This window comes from Lepus europaeus, chromosome 10 (assembly GCF_033115175.1).
Source record: "Lepus europaeus isolate LE1 chromosome 10, mLepTim1.pri, whole genome shotgun sequence".
In the NCBI taxonomy this organism is placed as follows: Eukaryota; Metazoa; Chordata; class Mammalia; order Lagomorpha; family Leporidae; genus Lepus; species Lepus europaeus.
In genome coordinates, this window is record NC_084836.1 from 39,747,788 (window position 1) to 39,760,281 (window position 12,494).

Genomic DNA, 12,494 nt, shown 5'->3' on the forward strand with positions numbered 1-12,494 from the left:
TATTGCTAGGCTAGAATAACATATATTATAATTAGATTTTCAAATATATACTAAGCACTGTAATTTACATGTCACTCTGCATAAATCTACATGTTGAATCCAAGTGACCACAATATGAGACATTAATTTTTCAGTCTAATGGTTGATGTGGTCAGTCGTTCAGGAAGTAGTACATGAGATTTACTCTTATGGCCAAAAGATACTGTTAAGGAGATTAGTGTGGAATTCTTTCCTTCCAGACTTTAAAATGCCCACAGCAACTTTCCCCCTACAGCAGAGGTTAGCTTGCCTAGATTTTAATCTCTAAAACCAGGAATGACCTTCAGCTAAACTCTAGGGAATGAGGCAAGGTGCAATCCATAATGCTTAATACTGTCATATTAAAGAATATAGAAATGCCTCATTATATTAAATACTGTGTGAATTTAGCCACTGTCTTAAGTAGGAGAGCTCCAACTCTCCTTCACTTTCCACCTCAAGGTCAGAAATGAAACTATGAAAGAATTCTTCCAAATTTCATTTTTGCTTATCTTTTCTCCCTAATTTTTAAAATCAAATGGTATTTTAAAAACGCATTGGTCTACAAAGAATGCAAAACCAACTCTTGGAGTAAAATCAGTAATTAAAACATTTCCAGAAGTTTATTGAAATTTTGTAATTTAAAATGTTTGATATCTACCTTTTGACATAACCAGCAGCTTACAATCTGCATTTAAGTATCTCTTTAAGATGAAAGATTGGTATTACTATCATCTGACTCTTTTTGTGAGTTAATTTAATTTGGACAAATTGCAAAAATTGAAATCTTTGCTTCTTGGCTTCTTTAAGTTGTAATTTAAAGTATTAATTAAACAAATCTTAGTGTGCCTTCCCTTTTGAAAAAGCCCAACTTTTGTCCTTTAAAAATGTGAAATATAAAACCCAGAGCTATTATTTTCTGGATTTCAACCTTATAGGGGAAAAAACCCATAAGAACAAAAATGGAATGTAAATGAAAATCCCACTGGTGCCACACTTTTCACAGGATTTGTGATACATTAAAATTTTCTCTTTTCCCTTTTCACTTTTCAAGGCATGCAGAGCTTATTACTTCATGTATCTTCCAATTCAAGCCTTGGGCAGCCTATAGCTTTTCTAATCAGCTGTAGTCACCAGTTTTTATAAAATCTGTATTTGCCTGAAAATTGCTTTTGCTCACAGTCCAAAGGGGCTTGCCCCTTCTCTCTCTCCTTGTTAAGTATTTTTTCCAACATGAAGCAAGATCAAGAAAGAAGGAAAATAAACAATTAAATTTAGTTTTATGTGGTTTGAAAGATGCATGCCCTGATGGTTTTGATTAGGGAAGAAAAAAGAGGAGCCAAGTATATTTTATGTCCCTTGTCCTAACACCTTCCCACATCAGCACCCAGATAGGGTTTAGGCTACAAATGTTAAGTGCTCACTTGCTTTCTCACATTTTCTTTGGCCCTAATAAACATTTCAAAAATTACTTTTATTGACCTTTTTTTAGGGGAGCACTTCAATGTTGTTTGTTTCATTTTGTGCTATAGAGTCATGGAATACCTTCCAGGAGTCAGAATGTTGCCACATCTGAGTTGTTTTTTGTAAATGAAAAGTTACAAAAGGAAGAACCCAAATCACCAATATGTTTCTACTACAAAACAAGGAGAGTTTTCATTTATTTATTTATTTTTTTATTTGAAAGGTGGAGGAGGAGGGAGGGAGAGGGAGAGCGAGAGAGAAAGCATTCACATCCACTGGTTCAGTTCAAAAGTACCTGATACTTCTGGGTAGGGGAGGGAGCCACTCACATGGGTCTCAGGAACCAGTACCACTGTCCCCCCAGGTTCTACATTGCTGCAAAACTGGAGTCAGGAGCTGGAGCGTGGGTTAAACCCAGGTACTCTGATATGGGACACAGGCATCTCAGTACTAGGCCGAATGACACTCCATAAGGAGAATTTTATATCAAGTTTTGAAAGTTAGAAGAAATACATAAATTAATGATAGGGCTTGCAGAAAAATAAAAAGTACTCTAGTGAATACCTGCTGGTTTGCTGTGTCAGCTGTCTGTAGCCTGAGAGGTGTATTTGGTGTGCACCTATCATTCATGAAATTAAGGCTTTTGTTTCTGGGATCTTTTTTCATGGATCACAACTGTGACTAGCTATTTAGTTGGGCAAATGGACCGGACCATTTAGGGAGTAATGTCAAATGGTAAGGTGTGTTGGGTTATTAGCAATGGTGTTACTTGTGCAAAGTCTGTATCTCCTGGAGAGAATTGTTTTTTTAAATACTTGATATCCGGCTGTTAGAACATGCCGTCAGTCAGGTCAGAAATCATGTTGGATTTTTGTGCAGAACCCAGCACACGGTGTGGCACATAACTGGCACACTACATGTTTGTTCATTGATTGAGTGAATCAATGAATAAAATTGACTTAGCTGGACTAGCTATCATGGAGTATTCTTTTTTATTATTATTATTAAAGATTTATTTATTTGAAAGACAGAGTTACACAGAGAGAGGAGAGGCAGAGAGAGGTATTCCATCCGCTGGTTCACTCCCCAAATGGCCAGAATGGCCGGAGCTGTACTGATCTGAAGCCAGGAGCCAGGAACCTCCTCGGGGTCTCCCACATGGGTGCTGGGGCCCAAGGACTTGGGCTATCTTCTACTTCTTTCCCAGGCCACAGCAGAGAGCTGGATCGGAAGTGCAGCAGCCGGGTCTCGAACCAGCACCTATATGGGATGCTGGTGCTTCAGGCCAGGACGTTAACTGGCTGTGCCACAGCGCCGGCCCCCATGGAGTATTCTTAATACCAAAAGAAAAAACAAAAAACCCCTTTCAACCTATAATAATGTGTAAGTAGTGCCTATGTTAGTTTGTCACTTTGCCAGTGTGTGTGAGTGGAAACTCCTAAGAGAGGAGTGCTCTCCAGAGCGACAAGAGGATGTGAGGTGTTGCTGTTGATATTCATAGCTCTGAATCCGTTGGCTGCATACTTGCAGCTGTTTTAACTGGTGAATTGGAGCAGAAAAACGAATGTCAAGTACAGATTAAATAGAGTTTTTTCTTTTTTTTTAAGATTTATTTTATTTATTTGAAAGTAGAGTTAGAGAGAGAGGGAAAGATAGAGGAAGAGAGAGAGAGCTCTTCCATCCACTTATTCACTCCCCACATGGCTGCAACAGCCCAGGCTGGGCCAGGAAGCATTATCTGGGTCTCCCACATAGGTACAGGGGTCCAAGAAGTTGGACCATCTTTCACTACTTTCCCAGGTGCATTAGCAGGAAGCTGGATTGTAAATGGAGGAGCCAGGACTCAAACTGGTGCCCATATGGGATGCCAGCATTGCAGTGGCAGCTTAACCCACTGTACCACAACACCAGCCTCAAATGACTTTTTTTTAATGTAAGGAGAATGCTACAGAATTTGATATCCCCTCAACACATACAAATAAGCTACATTGGGGCTGGCGCCGTGGCTCACTCGGTTAATCCTCCACCTATGGTGCTGGCATCCCATATGGGCATCAGGTTCTAGTCCCGGTTGCTCCTCTTCCAGTCCAGCTCTCTGCTGTGGACCAGGAAGGCAGTGGAGGATGGCTCAAGTGCTTGGGCCCTTGCTCCTGCATGGGAGACCAGGAAGAAGCACCTGGCTCCTGGCTTCGGATGGGTGCAGCACCCGCTGTAGTGGCCATTTTGGGGGTGAACCAATGGAAGGAAGACCTTTCTCTGTCTCTCTCTCACTGTCTATAACTCTACCTGTCAAATTAAAAAAAAATAACCTACATTGTATTATTTTTATAACCAAGAAATAGATGAGTGATGGATCTTTGTTGATATACAAGTTAAAATGGATTTAATTTGAAATCACTCTTGGAAAATGTAAATGTAGCCTTGAAAAAAGTCAGATTGATGCAATCAGTGTTTTATTTCTAGTCTGTGTTATAAAAGTTATTTTTTGTTTTTTGATTGAGTTTTGCTAAGCAATGTGCTACCTGATTTGAAGCGTTTCTTAATAAAAATAAATATATCCAAAGTTTCAACTGAAAAAAATCATTTGAGAGTAAAGCTTATTTTGAAGTTCTGCTCAGATACCTACCTGGCTTGGACAAGAACTAGGGCTTCTAATTCAAACCGAAGATAACTTCCCTTAGAAACACTGTAGCTATTTCAAGTCCAACTAGTTCTGCTATTTTTGATTACTTACCCAGTGTGGTGGTGGTTAAATTTCAATATGAAAATCTTCTATTATCTTTAGGAGAATTACCTTTATCCATAAAGGATAGAAAAATGGTAGCCACAAAATAGCCCGAAAATTTAAGTCCCAAAGTTAGATGGGGGAGATCAAATCAGAGCTAAGTCTGTCCAACAGCAGTGAAGAACTATGGAATATAATTACAGGACTGCTGAAAGTGATTTTGGGGGAAAGTTGGAAAATAGCAGTAATTGCTAATGGGCAAATAACAAAAAATAAAAGCATTTTAGGAAACTGTATAGATCTATGTATCTGTTTCCTTCTGGAAGAAAAATATAAGGCATATTATTATATTTTTAAAAGATTTATTTATTTGAAAGGCAGTGAGAGAGAATCAGAGATAGAGACAGAGAGAGAGAGAGAGAGAGAGAGAGATCTCCTATCCACTGGCTCATTCCCTGAGTGGCCGCAATAGCTAAGACTGGTCCAGGCTGAAGCCAGGCACAAGGGACTCTACCAGAGTCTCCTGCAAAGGTGTCAGGGGCTGAAGTACTTGGGTCATCTTTGCTTGCCCTTCCAAGAATATTAGCAGGGAGCTGGATCAGAAGCAAAACATCTGGGGAGTGAATCAGCAGATAGAAGACCTCTCTCTGCCGCTTCCTCTCTGTAACTCTACCTTTCAAATAAATAAATAAATAAAGCTTAAATAAAATAAAATATATATATAAATTAATGTAGCTTTCATTAATTAGATTGAATCATATTATAATGTGAGACTCATCAACTGCTCTGTGACTAGAACAATCTTGTCTAAGAATAACTGATTTGGAAAACATTGGAGGTTTGATTTAATAAGTTTATAATGAGCAATATTATTATTAAAATACGGAACATGTAAATATCTCTTTAAAATAAAAGGCTATCTAATACTAGTAACATAGTATAACACTAATATACCATAACTTAGCAAGGATTATTTTTAAAAAATGCTTGAATGATTCAAAATTGGAAGTCACTCTGTGTTAGCATATTAATCACATTAGTGTTTTAAAACACCGAAACATCTATCTCATTCATTGCAGTGGTTCTCAAATGAGACAGCACTGATAATTGGGGCATTAAACTTATTTGTCAGGAAAGGGGTTTAGTATCCCTAATTTCCAGGCATTAAGTACCAACCTAAATCTCAATACTTACAGAATCATGTTAACTGAAGAGCAGTACTGTCTCATCCATTTGAGAACCACTTATTTCCAAGGAACATTCAACATTAGCAAACAAGTGATTGTTGATTCTTTACAAGATCAAAAGTTTAAAGGAAAAAAAGTCAGCAATCTCAGTATATTTTGATAAAGGCATGTGATGAAAGGTAATATTAATATCTGATTTCAAAACAAGTAACTTTGAAAAAAATGTGAATAAGGAACTTCTTTAACATGATAAACACTAGCCATCACATGCCAATGACAAATACTGCAGTTACAGATGAAAGATTGAGAATCTTGATTAACATAAAGAACAGTACAAAAATGATGTAAGCAATGCTACAAGATGAAAAATAGCAAGTAATGAAATTAAAGAAGAATTGTCAAAGGTGTCGTTTTCAGATTATTTGATTATCAACTGAAAAACTCTAGAAGGTGTGAGTTTGCTAAAGAGATACAATTGCTGATCTGCATGAATCAGTAATCCTACATCCAAATAATGTCCAAACAACCTCACATCCAGGTAAGTGAAAGCTGTCATAGCTAACAACAGTGAACACAACTTTGAAAAGGCAGAAACATGAAAAATAAAAATGTAGAAACACAAATGTAGTTAATATATATGAATGTTTACCACACACTGTACCTACTGTATGTTTAGGGATGGGGGATACAGAACCAAAGACACTGGACTGATTCTGTTCATGGTGCTGTTTTTCTATGTGATGGTTAGGATAGACTAACAAAATATTTAAAGAGTGTACACAAATAGTATGAAATCAGACTTCAGTTAGTAAGTGTGGAGATGAGAAGTAAAGAGTTGTAGGGACTGAGAGCTACTTAGGTAGTGAGGACGTGCTGTCAGAGCAAGACAGCTGTGTGAAGATGGGAAAAGAATGCTTTTTGAGAAGAGGAAAAAGCAAGTGCATAGATGATCACATTGGTGGGTGCATTAGAAAGCAGGGACTGGCGTGGTAGTATAGCAGGTAAAGCTACCTCCTGTTACACCAACATCCCATATGAGCACCAGTCTGTGTCCCTGCTGCTCCAGTTCCAATCCCAGCTCCCTGCAAATGCCTGGGAAAAGCAGTGGAAGATGACCCAAGTACATAGACCCCTGCCACCTACTTTGGAGACCTGGAAGAAGCTCCTGGCTCCTGGCTTTGGCCTGGCCCAGCCCAGGCTGTTCTGGCTAACTGGGGAGAGAACATGAGGATGGAAGACCTCTTTCCCTCTCTGCCTAACTCTATCAAATAAATTAATAAATCTTTAATAAATATATAAAGAAAGCAGTGACCAAAACATAACAGGTGAAGGGGGAATGGAACAGAAAGGAAGAATGCAGTCTGGTGATAATACCTAATCTACAAGATTTGTTGTAAGGAATAAATGAGATAATGGGTGGCAGGCACTCCACAAATTCTAAGGTGACATTCTACTGCTGTTCTCTTCTAGCGCCCAATCTTTCTCTAATTCACGTCTGGACTATTGCCTATTTGGGAAACCACAGGATCCTTGAACACATACACTCGAGAGCTTGTCTACCCAAGTTTGAATCCCAGCTTTTCTACTTCGTAGCACTGCAACTTCCATCAAAGTTATTTGACTGTTTTGAATCTCAGTTTTCTTATCTGTAAAATGGCAAACTGCAAAACGAGCAGTGACTGGACCAGGGCTGATGCTGGCAACCGCTCAACAATGATCATTATGTTTGTCCTGAGACCTGTGTGTCCTGCCAGAAGAAGGGACAGAGATGTGCTACCTTCAGTCTGTACCAAGAAGCAGGCCCTGGGTGATTTTGGTTTTCTCTAGAAGCAGGAAGCATTTGGATATGCCTGCCGTTTTTTGTATACTCAACTTAATTTGACAACACACTCTTTCCCTCAAATCACATTTTTCATAGTGCTTCAGTAATACTTTTAAAATAAATACTGTTAGCACACTTATTGCAAGACACAGATTATTCTTGTCACCTTAAAAGCAAGTTTATTTATATTTATCTTTGTGTACCCATTGCCTATCACATTGCCTGAAAGATAAGAACTCAAATGTTTGCTGAATAAATTGGTGGGTTGTCTTAAAATATTGCATAGCTGCTGGTGGTAATATTAGATAAATGAACAGAGGATACAAGGTGATAGATTTTTTTTTTCTTTTTTTTTTTAGACAGGCAGAGTAGACAGTGAGAGAGAGAGACAGAGAGAAAGGTCTTCCTTTTTGCCGTTGGTTCACCCTCCAATGGCCGCTGCGGTTGGTGCGCTGCGGCCGGTGCACCGCGCTGATCCGATGGCCAGGTGCTTCTCCTGGTCTCCCATGGGGTGCAGGGCCCAAGCACTTGGGCCATCCTCCACTGCACTCCCTGGCCACAGCAGAGAGCTGGCCTGGAAGAGGGGCAACCGGGACAGAATCTGGTGCCCGGACCAGGACTAGAACCCGAAGTGCTGGCGCCGCAAGGTGGAGGATTAGCCTATTGAGCCGCAGTGCGGCGCCAGCCACAAGGTGATAGATTTTTATAAGAAAATAATGTCCTATATTTGTTCTGCTCAAAATTAGAACTGGTACCTTCTAGGAATTAGTCTGGCAATGTACAAGCAAAAGGTGAAGAACAAATTGGAAAATGGCATCAAACAGTGGTTTTTGATTTGAAGTTATAAATATATCATGTACTCGTACAGCTATGAAAAGGCTTCGTGGCACAGAGTTAAGTCACTTTGTGGGATGCTTGCATTCCACAGTGGAGTGCTCAGGTTCAAGCCTCGCCCCCTTTTCCAATCCAGTTGCCTGCTATTGTGCCTGGGAAGGCAGCAGATGATGACCCAAATACTTAGGTTTCTGCCACTACCTAGGAGACCACGTGGAAGCTCCTGGCTTTGACCTGGCCCAGTCCTGACTGTTACAGGCATTTGCAGAATGAATCGATGGATGAAAGGTCTGCCTGTCTCTCTTGTTCACTCTGTTACTCTGCCTTTCAAATACATTTAAGAAATAAATAAATGAAATGTACTATATACTTAACAGGGGAAAATACTTTCTGAAATGATTTATGAATATTTTTATGATTCTATTTAATTGCAGAACATCCCATGATGCTGTAAGAGGCAAACATGTGGCAACTGGAGCTGTGAGCTCTGGATCCAGAAGGTTGGGTCCCAGTCCTATCTAGCCTCTCCTGTCCATAAGATCCCAATCTGTTACTGGCTATATAAACTTGACCCATTAGCACCCGTTCAGTACTTAAGTTTTCACATATAATATTGAAAGTTTTAATGGTCTCTACCTCAGAAGGATGTCATTAACTGAGAAATTATATACAAGTGCTTAGAACAGCCCCAGGTCCATAGTTAGCACTCAATTACAATTGATTTTCCCTGCCTTTTCTTCCTAGGTCCGGGCATTTTTTTTTCCAGTGAAATATATGAAAAATGCAGGGGCTTCAGATTTCAATAGACATGGACTTGAGCTGTAATTCTGCCCCCTCCTGACTATGAAAACCTATGCCTACTCTGTCCACATTTCATTTTGTTCATACTTATGTGGGAAAAAGGACCCTCACTTTGCACAGTGATACATTCCTTTTACTCCTCTTTCCTTCACTTGGCCATTTGAGAAAAAGCAAATGAGAGCCTGGTCTGTACCAGATACCAAGCCAAGGGCTATGGATAGAACCAGCTATCTAGGGATCAAGGTAGACATTAAGCAGATTATTTATGGTATTATATTTTGAGCATTTTAACAACAGCTCACACACATTGAGAATTTACTACATGCTAGGCATTGTATTTCATGTTTGGTTTCAGTTACCCCTCCTGACAAACTCATGAAGCAGGTACTATTAGTATTTTGAGGAATTGGGAATTGAAGGATACAGAGGCTAAATAAAGGGAATTGGTGCTCAGCCCTGCTTATTATTGAGACCTTAGACCACATTGTCAAAGGCAAGATCATATACACCCCAAGGAATATGAACTTGTAAGTAACAGCAGAGCCTGAGGTACTTGCCAAGGCTTCAGAGAACAGAAAGTCACCTAGGAGGCACAACAGGAGAGCATGTTGCCCCAGAAAAATGATAGCACTTTCTCCAATGCTTATAAAAAAATGTATACTGATGTTGGTGAAGATTAATTTAAATGATAAACCTCAAATGTGCAGCACAATTATTGGCAAAGAGCAGGTGTTTCATAAATGGTTGTGCTTTTTGTTAAAAGTGGTTGTTAATTTCCTAGAGTAAAAATTATAACAGACAGAATTATAAGAAGCTACCAACAATATTCTATTTCTTCTACCCAGTATGTGCCAGGGAACCAAGAAATAATGACTGTGACATTAAGATTGCCTTTTGCTGATCTGTAATGTACGAATAAAATTTCTTTATAGACCCAGAATGTTGACAGGTTCAGTAAGGAAGTGAAAAAGTTGTAACAGGGCCCCAACTCCCCTCTCCTACAGAATCTGCCTCCAAGAAAGAAGAAAGAGGAATTTAGGAGCACAGAACAATGCGAACCTCAGGCATGAACTGCAAATTGGAACTTTTCTTTTCCCTAAAAGATTAATTCTGAGTATCTTGAAGGGTACAAACATACTTTGCTTACCCGTCATCATTAAATACATGCCTTGGGGTTTTAGAGCATGGATTTCAGTGGTCAGAGTAATATCTTTCTTGTCTAGTACTAAATGTGGAAGCAGTGTTTTACCTAAGTAACACAGAAAACTGCAACTTATTTTTAAAGCCAAAAATTTTATTTTTAACGAAATACATAGGATCTGTTTCCTTTCCCTCTTCGGTATGGCATATGTTCTCTGGAATTTTTTTTTTTTTTTTTTGCCAAGAGATAATGGAAGACAAACTAATGAAGCAGTAAAACTTAGTGTTCAGTAATAGGGGAATCCCGAGGTCCTGCCTCTGCTAGTTGACAGGGAACTTTGTCAGCATCCCAGCTTCTCAGGATTATTTTAGGCAGTTGAAGTTGACAGACACGTGCCTCTGAATAAGTAAGATACCCAGTTTCTTTGGATTTTGCACGTTTTTCAAATATTGCCAGTTTGGCATCCAAGTGATAAATACCAATAGGAAAATGTTAACATGAGTATGTATTATAAACCGAGTGGTCCTGTCCCCCAAAATACATATCTGAAACTCTAACCTGCTAATGTGATAGTATCCGTGGAGGTAGAGCCTTAGGAGGTACTTGGGTTTAGATGAGATCAGGAGGGTAGATTTTGCATGATTACTGGATTACTATCCTTATAAGAAGAGGTGGAGACCACAGTTCCTCCCCCACTTCATGTCCCTTTTCTACACACATGCCTACACACACACACACACACACACAAATAGGAGAGGATGGATGCAGAAAGCTTTTGTCCATAAACTTGACCAAGGCACTTTCCAGGCCAAATCTGCTGACTACTTGATCTTGGGAGTTCTAACTTTCAGATCGATTTTAAATAAATCTAAGTTGTTAAAGCCACCCAGTTTATGGTATTTTGTTATAGCGGTCAATCTTAGTCCAGGCTGCTAGAACACAACCTCACAGGCTGGGTAGCTTACAAAAACATTCATTTGTTTCTCACAGTTGATGGGGATTGAGATTTCCAAGATCAAGGAACTAACATACGTGGTATCTGCTTAGTCCTTGTTTCCTGGTTCTTACATGGCGCCTTCCTGCCATGTCCTCACAAGGTCCTAGAAGGGGCAAGGAAGCTCTGTGTGGCCGCTTTTATAAGGGCATCAATCTCATTCATGCAGGATTCTTCCTTCGTGGACTAATAACATCCTAAATGTCTTACTTTCTAGTACTGTCATCGGAGATGAATTTTGGAGGAACACAAACAGCCCATAGCACTGCAGAGCCAAGACGGTGTCACGTTGTCTTAATCACTGCCTGATCCTGAGCTCAACATGATTTTGGCCTGAACTATCCTCTACCTTAAGTAGCTAAACAGATCAGCCAGAGGCAAGATAGTGGTGCACATTACAAGCCCGTTTTTCTGCTTAGTTTCATCTCCTACCTCCTCAGGCTTAGAAGTCTCGCCTTACATGTACTAACAAGTTTACAAAGCTTCTTCCCTTAGATCACTCTCCATCATTTTCAGAGCTTCAGAATACATTTAATTATTTTTGTCTTAAAAGTTTCTCCTGAAAATGTTTCAAGCTGAAATTCTCTCTCTATAAATTACAAACTTTCCAAATGTGTAGGAGTTCCAACTAATCACTGGTTTTATATGCAAGTGACACTTTCTGATCCAACATTAGTGGAGGCCCTTTCTTATCTTACCTGTCTTTAATTTATTGTTTGTAGTAATGATCCTAGATTTTGTAATATATCTCTCTGATTTACTATAGTCTTCCTTAATATAACATTATTTCTATACATCCAATATACTTCTAATTGTTCCATCCCATCTTTTATGCTACTGTTATACCTATGCTGTAAATGCATAATTTACTGCTACTAATTTTGCATTAAATTCAGTCTCACAAACTGCAGCCCCCTGACTAAATCCAGCCGGTGACTTAACAATGGCTTCCACAATTTTAAATGGTTGAATTACCTGACAGAAGAATGTTTTGTGGTGGCCAGCGTTATAGCGCAGTGGGTTGGGCTGCCATCTGTGGTGCCAGCGTCCCATTAGAGTTCTGGGTCCAAGTCCCACCTGCTCCATTTCCTATCCAGCTCTCTGCTATGGCCTGGGAAAGCAGCGGATGATGGCTCAAGTGCTTGGGCCCTTGCACCCACAGGGGAGACCCAGATGGATTCCAGGCTCTGGACTTCCCCTGGCTGTTGCAACCATTCAGGGAGTAAGCCAGTGAATGGAGGATTCTCTCTTTCTCTCTCTCTCATTCTGCCTTTCAAATAAATATTTTTTTACAAATTTTGTGACACATGCAAATTACATTAAGTGTCTATCAATAAAGTTTTATTGTAACACAGCCCACACTCATCTGTTGACAGATTGTTGATGGCTGCTTTTGTGCTACAACTGCAGCATTGAGTAGTTGCCACAGAGACAATTTGATCTATGAAGCCTAAAGTATTCACTCTATGGCCCTTTGGAGAGAATTGCCTGTGGACTCCTGCTTTAAA

General features: G+C 39.5%; 1 protein-coding gene across 1 annotated transcript in view; it reads left to right on the forward strand.

The window, feature by feature from the left end:
- Positions 1 to 12,494, forward strand: part of LIN7A (lin-7 homolog A, crumbs cell polarity complex component) — a 167,487-nt gene that overhangs the window by 5,313 nt on the left and 149,680 nt on the right. The gene's annotated exons all lie outside the window — the stretch shown is intronic.